Source organism: Felis catus, chromosome A2 (assembly GCF_018350175.1).
Source record: "Felis catus isolate Fca126 chromosome A2, F.catus_Fca126_mat1.0, whole genome shotgun sequence".
NCBI lineage: Eukaryota > Metazoa > Chordata > Mammalia > Carnivora > Felidae > Felis > Felis catus.
The window spans coordinates 60405549-60421482 of record NC_058369.1 but is presented as its reverse complement, the minus strand read 5'-3'; the positions used below and the strand labels follow the sequence as shown (position 1 = coordinate 60421482).

Here is a 15934-nt window from a genome sequence, read left to right as displayed (position 1 = left end):
ACGTGCACCACCACCTCCCTGGTCACCCCCGCTCAGTGGTGCAGGATGTGGCCTTGTCAACACTGTTCCAGGGGGAAATTCCATAACAGGAGGGTGGCCTGGCTCCCACTATACCCAGGCTGCCACATTCTGGGGCCTCATAGCCCCCATGAGCCTGAAGCAGGGATAACCTCCTGGCAGGAGCACCTCGTGGCTATCTCTGGCATAGTGGGCTGGCCCCAAGAGTACTGGTTAGGTGCTAAATTTACCTATTGTTAATGGGGTTTGGGGTCAGTCTATAGTTGGGGTCAGCCTATAGTTGGGTCCAGGGATTGGGGCCCAGTAAGGGGCCAGAGAGTATCAGTTCAGTTTTTTTTCAAAAATTATTTTTCAGATACACAAGTAAGGTATATATAAATGTTTCTCTCCCTTTCTCTTTTTTTAATGTTTATTTTTGAGTGTGGCTGTTGGGGGGGCTAGGCACAGAGAGAGAAGGCGAAAGAGGACCCCAAGCAGGCTCCAAGCTGGTATCAGCGAGCCCAATGCAGGGCTTGAAGTCGTGACCCATGAGATCATGGCCTGAGCCAAAGTTGGATGCTGAACCAACCGAGCCACCCAGGAGCCCATGTTTCTCTTTTTTATAAAATAAGTATTTCAGCCCTCAATCTCATCCCTGGAGGAAGCTTCTATTATCATGTCTTGTGTATCCTTTCAGGCCTTCTTGGGGGTTTATGTAGGCCCGTGGGCACCAGAGACAGTGACAGCGGTTGTAATTGTTAGAGTGTATGTAGTCTTTCTTCACTGAATTAGAGATGAATCAGACAGGTGTCTGCTTTTGAGCAGCTGGTAGCTGAGCACAGAGTAGGATAGATGAATTCATTCATTCATCTGGTTCCTCATTTATGCATTCAGCATATTTTGTTGAATTTTGTGTTAGCTGCTCTCAGGCCCCAGGAGTGCAATGGTGAGCAGAAACAGACCTGTCTCTGCCTCCCTGGCTTTTGTAGCTTAGGGGGTGAGGCAGGTGCTTCATCCCACGAGCCAGTGTTAAGGGAGTGGAGCAGTGAGCAGACATTTGCCTGTGAAGAAAGAGGGAACAGTTCATTTTTCCCAGAGGAGTCAAAGAATCTGCAGTTAGTAGGACAGTCGGAGTTGGACCTTAAAGGATAATATAATAGTTTCTGGGATGATGTGAGAGAGAGCAGACAGTCCAAGCAAAGGGATCAATGTGTGCAGAGATACAGACAAATGAGTGGGCATTTGCAAGGAGTGAGGAACAGCAATTGGCCATGGTCATGGGGTGGGGTGCTGGACAGCCTGTGAGAAGGGCTGTCTGCTCTGCTCAAGTTGTATGCTGAGTGCAGAGGGGTTGTTGATTTTTGTCCTCATTATTTGTTTTAAAATAAATGTGTATTTTATTGAAGTATATCATGGATGTGTTGAAAATTGTACGTGTTATGTGTAGAGTTTGAATGACCATCTCAGGATAAATGCACCTGTGTAATCCCCATCCAGGTCAAGAGCATTTTCAGCCCCCAGCGGGCTCCTCCATCCTCTGCCCCACCTAAACCAGTCTTCTGCCTTCTAATACTGTGCATTAGTTTTGGATGTTTTTGAAGCATGATACTACCAGAGACATTCCTGTCTATTTCTTGTATGTTTTGAGGGGACAGATCTATTGGGTGTATGCCCAGGATCAGAACTGGTCAAGGGGCTGAGTGACAGGGTCATAACTGTAACAGAACTGAACTGTGGCAGCAGGGTGAAGGCCACAGGGAAGAGCTGGGAAGCTGTGGCTGTGATTCAGAGCCCCGCGAGTGCAAGAACCATTACTAACTCTGACTGATTTTGATCTCCCCAGTGCCCCTCATAAGATTTCTTTGAAGCATTTCCAGAGAGGGCAGTTGTGGCGGACATTAAGACAGTTACCATGACTTGGATGCCAGGCTGTCAGGGAACACGGGGGGTTACTTAAGTCCCTGCTGGAAGACCAAGAAGGATGCCTGGAGCCACAGTGGGCAGGGCAAAGGGTCTGTGCAAGGAAGGTCAAGTCTGGAATCCTGATTTTGAAGGGCCCATGGGATGTCAGGATTCAGTCAGCAGTTGGGTAGGCAGGTGCAGTGCTCAGAAGACAGATCTGAGCCAGAGATGTCGAGCATCACCAGCACAGAGCACAATATCTTCGTCAGAAAACCCTAACTCCAAGTGACTAGAGTCATTTAGGATTCCTATAAAGAAGGCTACAGATCAGACTGCTCTAGTACTTGTTAGTTCCCTGGATTAACAGTGTCAGCGAGGATCCAGGGTCCTACTGCTTTTCTGCTTTAGTCTTCCCTGTTAGTTGACTTTGTCCCATAATCGACCCCTGGTGGTTATGTGGTGCCTGATGTGTCTAGATGTGACTTCTCAAGTCTCTGTGGCCATCATTGTGTCCCAGCCCACACCCACATGACTGATGCAAAGGTTCTCCTCCTGCCCTTCACCCCCTTAGGGCCGCTTGTTAATGTAGGGAGGATGGAGATGGCTGTGGGTGAGGTCATGTAGGGTGTGCAGTAGAAGGTGACTCAAGCCTTGGGAGGGAGAGGAAATGGCAGGGAAGGAGAATGAAGATGAAGCATGAAGGACTCAGGATTAATAGGTTAGGAGATCTACAGCCTTTGGTCTCCTGACCTCTGGGAGCCACCGTTGGCAGAAAGCAGACTTGGAATGGATGGGTCAGGAACCATGAGTGCCGCAGAGCAGTAAGTGGTTTGATGCCAGCCTAACCTTACCCTTGGCTCGGTTCTGTCTGTTCTGTAACAGGGAGTTTCTCAACTGTGGAGTTAGAGGACAGACCTCTTGAAAACGATGGACTGTTTTCTTGAGCATCAGTTCCATAAGGCTATTACGTAACCCAAGGATGGTCCAGAGTTGAAAAGCCTGTGTCCATTTGGAAGAATCAAGAATTATTGTTAGACCTTGGTAAAATTTCTAGCTTTGCAGCCTGCCTATCTGGAGAAAGGAAATAAAATTCTTTAAATTAAATAATATTAAGAAAAAGAGGTCAGGAGGAGGAAGAGGAGCCCTCAATGGAGGCCAACATGGAATAAGCAGAGGTCAGTTTCGGACTGGGGGTATGTGGTTGTGAGTTCACAGGAGTGACCATGGAGTCAGAGGAGTGCCTGTCACACAATTGGAGCTTAACACCAGCTGGGACTGGGGGTGGGGGAGGTCCATAGCTCAGAGAGCCAAGGAGTGAAGAATGGAGGTTAGAAGAGCCCAAGGAAAGGGCATTGTTATGGGGTGGGGAGGGACAGCAGCTAGCATAGCATCTGAGAGGGTGAGAACAAGACTCACTAAGTTCAGTGGTGCTGAGGAAGACAAGGGGAAGCTTCTGTGATGGGATGCAGAGAGAGGGGATTTATTTTTACACTTGAGTTGGTGGGGACTTGGTCTTGTGTGTCAGCAAAAATGAAGGTGCTTGAGAGCAGGCCGAGGTGGGGGGCCAGAGGAGGCTTGGGGTAGAGGATGCCGGCCTCAAGGGAGGCTGGAGCCCACGGAGGGGTGCCTGTGCCAGGAACTGGGCTAGGGACTTCCGTCTCCATGCATGCTGTGGCACACTGGTGAGATAGCTGCACAGGGGCCAAATGCTTCTGGAAGCCTGGGAGCCACAGGAGGCCGCTGACAGACAGTGGGAGCACCTTCTTGCCTGGTGACATGGTTTTCTTCTGAACTTTCAGAGAAGGGTAGACTCATAACTCCATCAGATCTGGGATTGGATTCTGAATTTCCCAGCTTTGCCAATGCGGTAAAAAGAAAGAGGGAACCGGCAGCCATGAGTGCTCTTCCTCTCTCTGAGGACATGAAGGACGCCTGACCCTTTCACTCCAGACCCTGTAAGATGTTTTGTTGGGCTGCTTTAGAGGACTCTCCTGGGCTCTACCCCCCTTCTCCTTCCCCCCACCATATCTTCAGTCTCAGGCAACAGGGCCCAGACCCCAGGGCTCCTATCTCCTAGCTAACACAGTAGGAGTGTTGTTTTAGGTCTAGAATTCTAAAACCAGGAGGAGCTCTTAGCGTAGGGATCACAGAAATCTATAGGGTACTGAGAGGTAAATTAAGTCAATAGAATCGGATGAGGTATTGAAAATTGATGGGGGTAGGGTGGGAATAAGCAATCTAATTGCATATAAACTGGTGGGAATAATTTTCACCTCACAAAGAAGTTATTTTTGAGAGAGAGAGAGAGAGAGAGAGAGAGAGAGAACACAAGTGGGGCAGGGACAGAGAGAGAGGGAGACACAGAATCCAAAGCAGGGTCCAGTGTCGCAACCGGCGTGACAATCACCGAGGTCAGGGTCCTGAGGGTAGGGGAATGCAAGAAAAAAGAGAGAAGAGAAAGTTTGGGAACAGGAGGGTCCCCTGGGCTGATGGCCCAAGTGATGGCTTTATTGTTGCTGTACACAATCTTTTATATCCAGACTCTTATGGGTCAGGCCATTCTAAGAATAAACAGGTTTCACATAATCACTGCCAACCAAAACATTTAGTTCTGTGTTTCTTGTGCATTTTTAGACAGGTCACAAGACCTTGTTGATAAGATTGCTAGCAAAACACAATTCCCACGTTTGTTTCTATCTGACTCGGGGTAGAAAAAGGGAGGTAGCATTACTGCCAACACCTGCAGACCACAGGCTTCAGGAATTAACTTTCTCAGCCTTGACAAGGCTTTCGTATGCCCTTGAAAGTGGGGGAATGGGAGGGGGAACCACCGGGTTGGCTTGAGTCAACAGGGAACGTTGCTCGACCCGGTCTCAGCCTGGCGCTGGGGCCCGGCCCCCCACAGTCCAGGCTCTGAGCTGTCAGCACAGAGCCCGACGTGGGGCTCAAACTCATGAACTGTGAGATCATGACCTGAGTCGAAGTCAGACGCTCAACTGACTGAAAGACCCAGGTGCCCCCCTTTCATACTTTTTTTTAATCTTTTACCTTTGATAGAGACCTGGATAGAGCTGCATTCTGTCTGTTTTGACAAATCCAGTGTCCCCACATGATACTCTGGGTCACTGGGAAATCTATGTCACTCCTTTGTCCCAGATGTTCTCACCAGCTCTCCCATTCATGAGAAATCTCCCAGCTTTGAAACTGGTGACTCGTTCCTGTTGCTACAGACACATGGGCCACCCTGGGTATGTCGTGTTTGCAGGCTGGACCCCGCCAGTCAGGCTCGGACACAGTCTGGCCTCCAGTTTTCCTAGCTGCTAAAGTAACTTGCCACAACTTCTCTCAAGAAATTTCGAAGATGTGCCAATATGTGTGTTTGGATTGATCTTACTCTTTCCCCACCAGCATTGGCCTGTGTTTGTGGAGGTTAAAGACCTATTGACGTTGGTGCCACCCCTGGTGGGCCTGAAGGGGAACCTGGAAGTGACGCTGGCGTCACGACTCTCCACTGCTGTAAGTAGATATTTGAGCATCTGGGCTACCTGCCTCCCAGGGACGGACACATGGGCACCTCCCAGTTTCTCCTCATAGCCTTGTTAGACAGGTGGGTTTGCCTCTCTGAAAAGACAGGTGTTAAGAGGTTTTGTTCTGTCATGATGCTCCACCTGGTCGCTCCTCACAGCCTGCTATCCTGTTGTTCCACAGTGCAACTGGACTTCTGGCGAGGGCCAGGCTCAGCCCCGTGTGCCCTTGGTTTCTCCTGTAACCTGCTGTGTCCCGGAGCCTGGCTCCACACATTCACACAGAAGCTGTAATGAGCAATGCAGCCTTACTGAAGGGTTTTAGAGATGAAACAGGATTTTCGTCACCACATCATCCATATCTGTTAGAGGATTTTCTTTTCTATGATGGCTCTGAAATGCCCCGTCAGCAGAGGGGTCTTCTCAGGACTCCCTAACTCACTCTGTCCCTCAGGCTGTCACTCATTCTACCCCTCCTAGCTATCCTGGGAATTGCAGTTCTTTTCCTTCTATTATGCGGAATGCTCTTTCCCCTTCTGTGAAACCCATTTCACATTCAGGATGTGAACAAGGCTGATGGCAAGAGTAGGTATGTTGTAGTCAGGAAACTGAAACAAGAGTGATGTAATTGGAATAGTGAGGGAAAGAGGTGGGGCCTGCCTGGAGAGTGGGTGAAGGGTGGCTAGCCGGACAGTGGCCCCCAAAGAGCCACATCCTAATCCGTGGGACCTGTGCATAGTTCCTTATGTTGACAGGGTCTTTGCTGGTGGGATGAAGTGAAGGACCTTGACACAGGAGATGATCCTGGATTATCCACATGGGCCCAGTGTCATCACAAGGCTCTCTAGTAAGGGGGGGACAGGGATGTTTCAGAAGCAAAGGCCATGTGAGGGAAGTCAAGTCAGAGAAGATGCTATGCCACTGGGTTTGAAGTTGGAGGAATAGCCAGGAAATGTGGCTTTACCTGCTGGAGAAGATGAAGAAACAGATCCCTCCCTCAAGCTTTCTGAGGGAGTAAGACCATGTGGACACCTTGATTTTTGCCCCATAAGATGCATTTCAGACTCCTGGCCTCCAGAAGGTAGGAAGTACAGAAGTGCATTTCTGTGTACACACTAGAAATAATCATTTACAAAATACAGTTGGAAAAGAGGTATCTTTCAAACCATTGATTTTATTTTTTAATTTTATTTATTTATTTATTTACAATAGAATGTGCTTTTAATAACACTACAAACCAGAGGAAATAAACAAGGCTGCATAGGTGATCTCATTTACACATTTCACAAAGCAATCATGTACAATAATGAATACCCTTACTCAAGAACGTCCATATTAATACAGAAAAAGAATTACCAGAGGTTACATAATATTTGTTTTCAAAACAGACAAGATGGCTTTCACTGGACTTCACTGTACCCCAGAGAGATACCCAAGATTCATGTTAGAATTTCAACACAAAGAAGAATTTGCAGGAAAAAAAAAGATACTTACACAGACTCAGGAAGAAGAAACATGTTTTGAAAAGTTACTCTAGGTTGTAATAAGATTTTAAGAGTGATTTCAGCTGGAGTTGCCTCTTTAGTGAACAAACAGGGGCTCTGAGGCTCACTGTGTGATGGCACAGGAGGAGGAAAGAAGCTGGACACAGTAACAGAGATGAGAACCCAAGCACTCTGGCACCAACAAGTTCTATTACATATGCAGAAGGCACTGCTTAGAGAAACTAGGGTTTCCAAAACCAGACATATTTTGGAGTGGCTAGCAGCGAAGATGGTTGGACAGGTGGCTGTTTAATGAATTTTGAAGACAACAGAATTCACAGTGGGAAGCTTACAATAGAGCTGGCCTTCTATAGGAAATCTTTCAGGAACCCTTGTGTTCTCATTAAACATGTAGGAAAGACCAAGCCAACAGATCTGCAATTCACATGCAAGACAAAGCAAGTGTGATCTGGGCTAAATACACAGAAAGGAATCAGAGCCTTCTCAAGAAGGCAAGAGGAACATTTTTGTGCACCTGCTTCTTTTACTGTGCTGACTTAGGGCATGCCACAAGAGTTGAAAATAGTGATGGATGCAAAGCCAATTAACCTGGTCTGTCAGTTATAGGTAACTGCATAATATTAAAACATAATGATGAAGAATTATAGTTGAGGTTGCTAAAGGCTAAGGAAATTCTCCACTTCTTAACTTACAATAAGAGCATTTACAGTAAATTCAAACATACAACTTACAGCTGGTTTGTTGGCTTTCCAATTCATTGCCCCAGTTTGTAAACAAGCTCTAATCACTTTGGTAGCCATCTGCACTCAGGGACACAAAGTATTCTGCAAATCACTAAAGTCCTATTTAAAATCTTCCTCCTTCCACCTAAATTTCCAGTGTGCTAAGTAATCTGCAGGACAGAAGGCAGAGAGGAATGAAGTGTGAGTCTGAATGTAATCCTGCAAGGCAGAGCTACCAAGCCTGCCTCCACCTAGACCAAAATAAGAGCACAGAAATATGAGGGAAAACATTTCCTGAAGCTCAATTCCAAAAGGTTAAGTTGCTCAAAACTCCCAGTTTGAGAGAGGAGCATGGTTTTAGCCTCAGGTCTCCCTTTCTGATCTATAAACATCACGAGGCCCCTCAGGAGTCACTGAAACAACATAGCATAGAAGCATCTATCAGAAGACTTAATGCTTTGTGGTGCACTTAGTTCACAGGATAATAGGAGCAGATGGAATTTCTTTAAAATACATACATAAAAGCTTACTAAGTTCTCCTAAAGATTAAACACAAAATGTCCATGGCTAACCATCACTCTCCTGCCAGAACAGAGCCAGAAATGTTGAGTATGCAAGTACTAATTACAATGATTTTAAGATTAGTCAGAAACAGTACCAGGTGACATCCCAAAGTGTACAAGCCAGTTAAACACATATAAAATTGGTACCAATCCAGTTAGAAATACAAAATGAAAATTATGGATGTTGCCTCAAATATCTGGGATTCCACAAATTTACAATCAGCCTGTGTAACAAAGTAGACTCTAGTTTTAAGAAAACATTACCGTTCAATATCTATTTCAAAAATGATCTCAAGTTCCAATGATGTCAAAAGTCATTTATCTGGAAATTAGAATCATTTAAATGTTTGTACAAATTTGCAAATAACAAACCAAAAAATTAGAAAAGACCTGTACAAGGCTGGCCTTTAATCTGTTTTTCCCAAATGTGTTTGACAAGTTCATTAATTCAGCAGAATGATAATGGGCTATTGGTTCTCATGTAAATTGGGTGGCCTTGTGAACAGGCCCAAAGCTGTTCCATGGAGGCACAGGATGGAGAGCTTGGTTCTCTGTGGTTCATCTGGTCAGCAGAACACAGGTGGTACAAACAAAAGTTTAACTTATCAAAGACATGAGACCATCACAGTATTACAAAACTTTCCTTTGACCTAATGGATATTTAAAACAACAATGACAACAACAACAACAAAACACACACAGTTCTGTAGCTACTGCTTATGTAGAAAACTTGAAAGCACACCAGTATCTGCATGTCTTTTCTGCAGTTATATGGTGTAATGAGTTTGGCACTTCATTGTAATGAAATTTCCAATGACACAGTCCTTACCTACAGTGGCACATAACCTGCAAACATCAGGCAAACATCCTGTACAGGAAAAGTGTCTTTGCTGCCAAGTCTGACGAAAGGAAAAAAAAATTGCTTTTTTTCCCCTTTTTTTTTTTTAATCAAGAAAAGGAAAATGAGGGGTGAAGGACATCTTTGGACTGCTTCTCTCCATTCCTGTTGTCAGACAATCTGAAGTCCTTTAAACTGTAGCCTGTTCACTAACTCACTCTTAGCCTGATACCCAGCTATGTGTCATTGTCTTAACGCTGTGTGGGAAGCTTTGGTTGGGCAACACATTGTCAGCATCAAAATCTAACATATCACTGTCCATGAGGTTGTTCCAAATGATGGACTCCATGTGAATCAACATGCCATCCAAGTCACTTGGGAGCCTACCCTGGTTGAGAAGGCCCATCCTGCCATGGTCATTGCAGCTGCTCACTGAGGAGTAGGCCCCCAGGGCTTTCATCTGCATGGTGTGCGACAGCAACACTTGTAAAGCTGTCTTCACTGGGGGCAGTTCATTCCTGAGGTGTGGAGCATGGTGCTGACCACATGGGGCAAGGCACCCCCATTAACTGCAGATGTTGGCTGGGTATGTCCGGGGTGGGTGTGGGAGCTGGGGTTCATCATTTTGTTATGAGATGCCTGACTACCATAGGTTGACATGACCAAATTGGGGCCCATTAACATATTCTGACCAAGGACCTGGCTGTTGGGTTGGATGATCCCAGGATCAACTACTGTCATAATGTCATGATGGGGAGGAGAGTAAGTAAGCAACTCCTTCAAGAGTCCCGGTGCACAGTTACAATGAATCATACCTCCATAGCTCAATTTGTTGTCCTGAAGTGTTTACATAGGCATGTGGGGCAAAGGACTCCTGCTGGACTGGCCGTGTGTATATTTTTGGGAGTTGGGGCTGGGTGAATTCAGACTGGTGTTTGGTAGTACATATGGGTAGCATGGTGTCTGCTGCATGCTGGTGCCAGGCGAAGACTGAGTTGAAACAGTTAATGGCATTGGTGATGAGACAAGGTTGAGATTATCCAAAAGGTTTTCCATATTTTCAGGATTACTTATCTCAGACAGACTGGATGGAGCAGAAGCCATCTTTGCAGCAGATAGTGGGTACACCATAGAATGCACATCCCCATCTCTAAGATCATTCTGTTCGGTCATAATGGGATAAAGTCTCCCACTAATAGTACTAGCATTTGAGCTAGTTGGAGGGTGAAATGCATGCCACTTATCAAAGCCATCACTGCTGTGAGAGCCAGGGCTCACATGCCATTTATAAAACTGAGATCCTGGGCTGTCCCAGGCACTCTCCTGACCAGACTGTAGAGACACTTTTTCTCTTAACAGCTCAGCCCCGGCTCTTAGCAAATTTACTGTTGTCCAGGGATGCAGCTCTTCTCTAGGGGGATTTTCCACTCCTACCTCCCTCTGGATTGAGCATCCACCAAGAACTTTTTCCGGTTCCTTAATTCTGCCCACGAATGGACTTGCTGTGTAGGGCCAGATTAAAGCAAATTGAATTCTTCCAGCCCGCCGAGCTGTTGCTGTCACTCTTACCCTTGAAGTATGGCACATACTTGACCATCTCCTCTTAGATCTGCGACAGCATGAGCTGCTTCCACCCTGAGCTCTTGATGGACTTGGTGATGAGATGGGCATAGGACAGGTTGCCTGATGCATTCCTGAGGGATGAGCTCCTCTTTTGTGGCGACCCTGTGAGGGGCCCGGTGGCGGCTGGAGGCATGGGCAGGTGCCAAGACAGCGGACTTGTGCAAGCAGCCAGCCTCTGGGCCCTGCAAGTCCCTGCACCAAACCCTGGTGGTGGCCCCAGCTGGACCCAGGCCTGAGCTGGAAGTTCCTGCTCTTGTCCAACAGGCTCAGGTTGCTCAGGAAGCTTGTGTTGACAGCAGCCGCTGAGGGCAGGCAGGGCTGGAGTGGCAGAGCTGGGCTGGCCTAATGCCGGCCTAGGCGGTGGCCAGGTACACAGGCGTGGCAGGGCCACCGGCTCCTAGTCCTGGTGGATCTCCAGAACCCAGGGCGGGGTGCTTCAGCCATGGTGAGCCCACCCCTCCCCCAGCCGCGGGAGAGCCAACCAGGAGGGGGCACTAAGAGCTGGTCCGAGATTTGGAGGGGCGACATTGGTGCCTTGAGCCCACGAATACAGGAGGAAGGTGCGACGGAGTGGAAGCACGAGCCCCAAAGTTGACTTCTGACTTCACGGATCCATCAAGCTCTAGGCTCTTTCAGGTTCGCTGCTCAGGCTGGCCGGCAGGCCAGAGTCCCCAGGTCAGGACAGGGTCTGTGGACTGAAGACAGACTGACGGTCGCTCGCTCTGCTGGGGGCCAGACCGCAGCACTGCTGTCTGTTGAATATGGCGGTGGCCGCTGCAGCAACTCTATGTTTACATTTTTTTAATGTTTATTTGTTCTTGAAGGAAAGAGAGACAGAGCCTGAGTGGGGGAGGGGCAGGAAGGGAGGGAGACACAGAATCCAAAGCAGGCTCCAGGTCAGCACAGAGCCCCATGCGGGGCTCGAACTCAGGAGCTGTGAGATTATGACCTGAGCTGAAGCTGAATATTTAAGTGACTGAGGCACTCAGGTGCCCCAACATGGTCCTTTTTAAATAATTTTTAATTGTGATAAATGCACATAAAAGAAGACTTACAAATTAACCATTTCTGAGTGTCTAGTTCAGTATATTATTAAGTATATTCACATTAAGTATAGTCACGTTTTTTTTAAGGAAATCATATAAATTATTTAACCAAAAATCTAATTTCCTTTGACAAACATAAATTGTTTATTAAACAACCATTAATCAAGAGTACTATTATACTAATTAAGAGAGAATGGCATAATATTGAGCAGAGTTCTTTGAGAACAGGTCCTGATTGGAAATATATGGTAAAATTTTTTTAACTTTATTTTTTATTTTTTTAAAATTGACATCCAAATTAGTTAGCATATAGTGAAGCAATGATTTCAGGAGTAGATTCCTTAATGCCCCTTACCCATTTAGCCCATCCCCCCTCCCACAACCCCTCAATCAACCCTCAGTTTGTTCTCCATATTTATGAGTCTCTTCTGTTTTGTCCCCCTCCCTGTTTTTTATTATTTTTGTTTCCCTTCCCTTATGTTCATCTGTTTTGTCACTTGAAGTCCTCATATGAGTGAAGTCATATGATTTTTGTCTTTCTCTAATTTCACTTAGCATAATACCTTCCAGTTCCATCCACGTAGTTGCAAATGACAAGATTTCATTCTTTCTGGTTTCTGAATAATACTCCATTGTGTATATATATACCACATCTTCTTTATCCATTCATCCATCGATGGACATTTTGGGCTCTTTCCATACTTTAGTTTTTGGTAATAGTGCTGCTATAAACATGGGCGTGCATGTGTCCCTTTGAAACAGCACACCTATATCCCTTGGATAAATGCCTAGTAGTGCAATTGCTGGGTCGTAGGATAGTTCTATTTTTAGTTTTTTGAGGAACCTCCATACTATTTTCCAGAGTGGCTGCACCAGCTTGCATTGCCACCAACAATGCAAAAGAGATCCTCTTTCTCCGCATCCTTGCCAACACCTGTTGTTGCCTGAGTTGTTAATGTTAGCTATTCTGACAGGTGTCAGGTGGTATCTCGTGGTTTTGGTTTGGATTTCCCTGATGATGAGTGATGTGGAGCATTTTTTCATGTGTCAGTTGGCCCTCTGGAGGTCTTCCTTGGAGAAGTGTCTATTCATGTCTTTTGCCCATTTCTTCACTGGATTATTTGTTTTTTGGGTGTTGAGTTTGATAAGTTCTTTGTAGATTTTGGATACTAACCCTTTATCTGATATGTCATTTGCAAATATCATCTCCCATTCTGTCGGTTGCCTTTTAGTTTTGCTGATTGTTTCCTTCGCTGTGCAGAAGCTTTTTATTTTGGTGAGGTCCCAGTAGTTCATTTTTGCTTTTGTTTCCCTTGCCTCTGGAGACATGTTGAGTAAGAAGTTGCTGCAGGCAAGATGAAAGAGATTTTTGCCTGCTTTCTCCTCGAGGATTTTGATGGCTTCCTGTCTTACATTGAGGTCTTTCATCCATTTTCAGTTTATTTTTGTGTACGGTGTAAGAAAGTGGTCCAGGTTCATTCTTCTGCATGTCGCTGTCCATCTTTCTGAGCAGTACTTGCTGAAGAGACTGTCTTTATTCCATTGGATATTCTTTCCTGCTTTGTCAAAGATTAGTTGGCCATATGTTTGTGGGTCCATTTCTGGGTTCTCTATTCTGTTCCATTGATCTGAGTGTCTGTTCTTGTGCCAGTACCATACTTTCTTGATAAGTACAGCTTTGTAATACACTTGAAGCCGGGGATTTTGATGCTTCCAGCTTTGGTTTCCTTTTGCAAGATTGCTTTGGCTATTTGGGGTCATTTCTGGCTTCATACAAACTTTAGGAATTTTTGTTCTAGCTCTGTGAAGAATGCTGGTGTTATTTTGATAGGCATTGGATTGAATATGTAGATTGCTTTGTGTGGTATTGACATTTTTTTTTTACATTTATTTATTTTTGAGAGACAGAGTGAGACAAAGTGAAAGCAGGGGAGGAGCAGAGAGAGAGGGAGACAGAGGATCAGAAGCAGGCTCCAGGCTCTGAGCTGTCAGCACAGAGCCTGACGCGGGGCTCGAGCCCACAGACTGTGAGATCATGACCTGAGCTGAAGTCAGACATTCAACCGACTGAGCCACCCAGGTGCCCTGGTATTGACATTTTAACAATATTTGTTGTTCCAAACTATGAGCGTGGAATCTTTTTTTTTTTTTTGTATTTTCCTCAATTTCTTTCATAACCTTTCTAAAGTTTACAGTGTATAGGTTTTTCACTTCTTTGGTTAGGTTTATACTTTGGTATTTTATAGTTTTTGGTACAAGTGTAAATGGAATCAATTCCTTGATTCCTCTTTCTGTTGTTTCATTATTGGCATATAGGAATGCAACTGATTTCTGTGGTTTGATTTTATATCCTGCAACTTTGCTGAATTCATGGATCAGTTTTAGCAGTTTTTTGGTGGAATCTTTTGTGTCTTCCATATAGAGTATCATGTCATCTGTGAAGATTGAAAGTTTGCATCCTCCTTGCTGATTTGGTGTCTGTTATTCCTTTGTGTTGTCTGATTGCTGAGGCTAATACATCTAACACTATGTTGAATAGCAGTGGCAGGAGTGGACATCCCTGAGGTGTTCCTGACTCTAGGGGGAACAGTCTCAGTTTTTCTTCATCTAGGATGATATTAGCAGTGGGTTTTTTTGTATATGGCTTTTATGATCTTGAGGTATGATCCCTCTGTCCCTTCTTTCTTGAGGGTTTTCATCAAGAAAGAATGATGTATTTTGCCAAATGCTTTCTCTGTATCTATCGAGAGGATCATGTGGTTCTTTTCCTTTCTTTTATTAATTTGATGTATCACATTGATTGAGTTTCAGATATTGAACCAGCCCTGCATCCCCGGTATAAATCCCACTTGGTTGTGGTGAATAATTGTTTTAATGTATTTTTGGACCCAGTTGGCTAGTATCTTGTTGAGAATTTTTGCATCCATGTTCATGAGGGATATGGTCTATACTTCTCCTTTTTAGTGAGGTGTTTTTCTGGTTTTGGAATTAAAAAAATACCATTTGATTTTGATGGAAGCAGTAGTAATGTACCTCTTTCATTTCTGATTTTGAGTCCTCTCTTTTTTCTAATCAATGCAGTTACAGTTTTGTGAATTTTATTGATCTTTTCAAAGAACCAACTCATGGTTTCATTAATCTTCTCGTTTGTTTTTCCATTCTGTGTCTGTGATCTAGTCATTATTATTTTCTCGCTCCTACTAGCTTTGCAGTTAGTTTGTTCTTCTCTTTCACATTAAAAAAATTTTTTTAATCTTTATTTATTTTTGAAAGAGAGATAGAGTGAGATCAGGGGAGGAACAGAGAGAGAGGGAGACACAGAATCTGAAGCAGACTCCAGGCTCCAAGCTGTCAGCACAAAGCCCGATGTGAGGCTCGAACTCACAAACCATGAGATCATGATGTGAGCTGAAGTCGGCTGCTTAGCCACCTGAGCCACCCAGGCGCCCCTTCTCTTTCACATTTATTAAGTTGTCATTTTTGGTGGTTGACTGAGATTATTATTTTTTTTAATTTAAGACTGTTTACAGCTAGAAATATCCAGCTTAGTACTGTGTTAAGTGTATCTCTTAAGTTTTGGTATGTTGTGTTTCCATTTTAATTATCTGGATATATTTCCTATTTCTGTTGTGATTTCTTATTTGATCCATTGGTTGTGAAGAGTAATTTTTTTTGATCTTCATGTATTTGCTGATTTTCCAGTTGTCATGCTATTGATTTCTAGTTTCATTCTAATGTGACTGGAAAAGATATTTTATATGATTTCAGTGTTTAAAAATTTATTGAAACCTGTTTTGTGGGGTAACATATGGTTCATCTAGGAGAATGTTTCAAGGCTACTTAAGAAAAATCTGCGTTCTATTTTTGGGTGGGGTGTTCTATCTATGCCTGTTTGGTCCAGTCATTCCATATTGTTAGTCATATACTCTATTTCCTTACTTGTCTTCTGCCTGGTTGTTCTGTCCATTATTGAAAGTCTTCAACTATCATAGTAGAGCTGTCCATTTCTCCTTTCATGTCTGTCAGTGTTTGCATTTGTTTAAGAGCTCTGATATTTGGTGCATTTATAATTGTTATATCTTCTTGATGATTTTGACCCCTTTACCATCAAATAATATCCTTGTTTGTTTCTTACAACAGTTTTAAATGGAAAGTCTATTTTGTCTGCTAATAATATAGCAACTCCTGCTCTCTCTGGGTGTTTCTCTTTGCAT

At 44.5% G+C, this 15934-nt stretch overlaps 1 protein-coding gene and 1 pseudogene across 1 annotated transcript in view; both read right to left on the bottom strand.

The window, feature by feature from the left end:
- Positions 1–15934, bottom strand: part of LOC101081454 (solute carrier family 41 member 3) — an 837990-nt gene that overhangs the window by 480169 nt on the left and 341887 nt on the right. The gene's annotated exons all lie outside the window — the stretch shown is intronic.
- LOC123383957 overlaps positions 9161–15934 on the bottom strand; it is an 8083-nt pseudogene continuing 1309 nt past the window's right edge.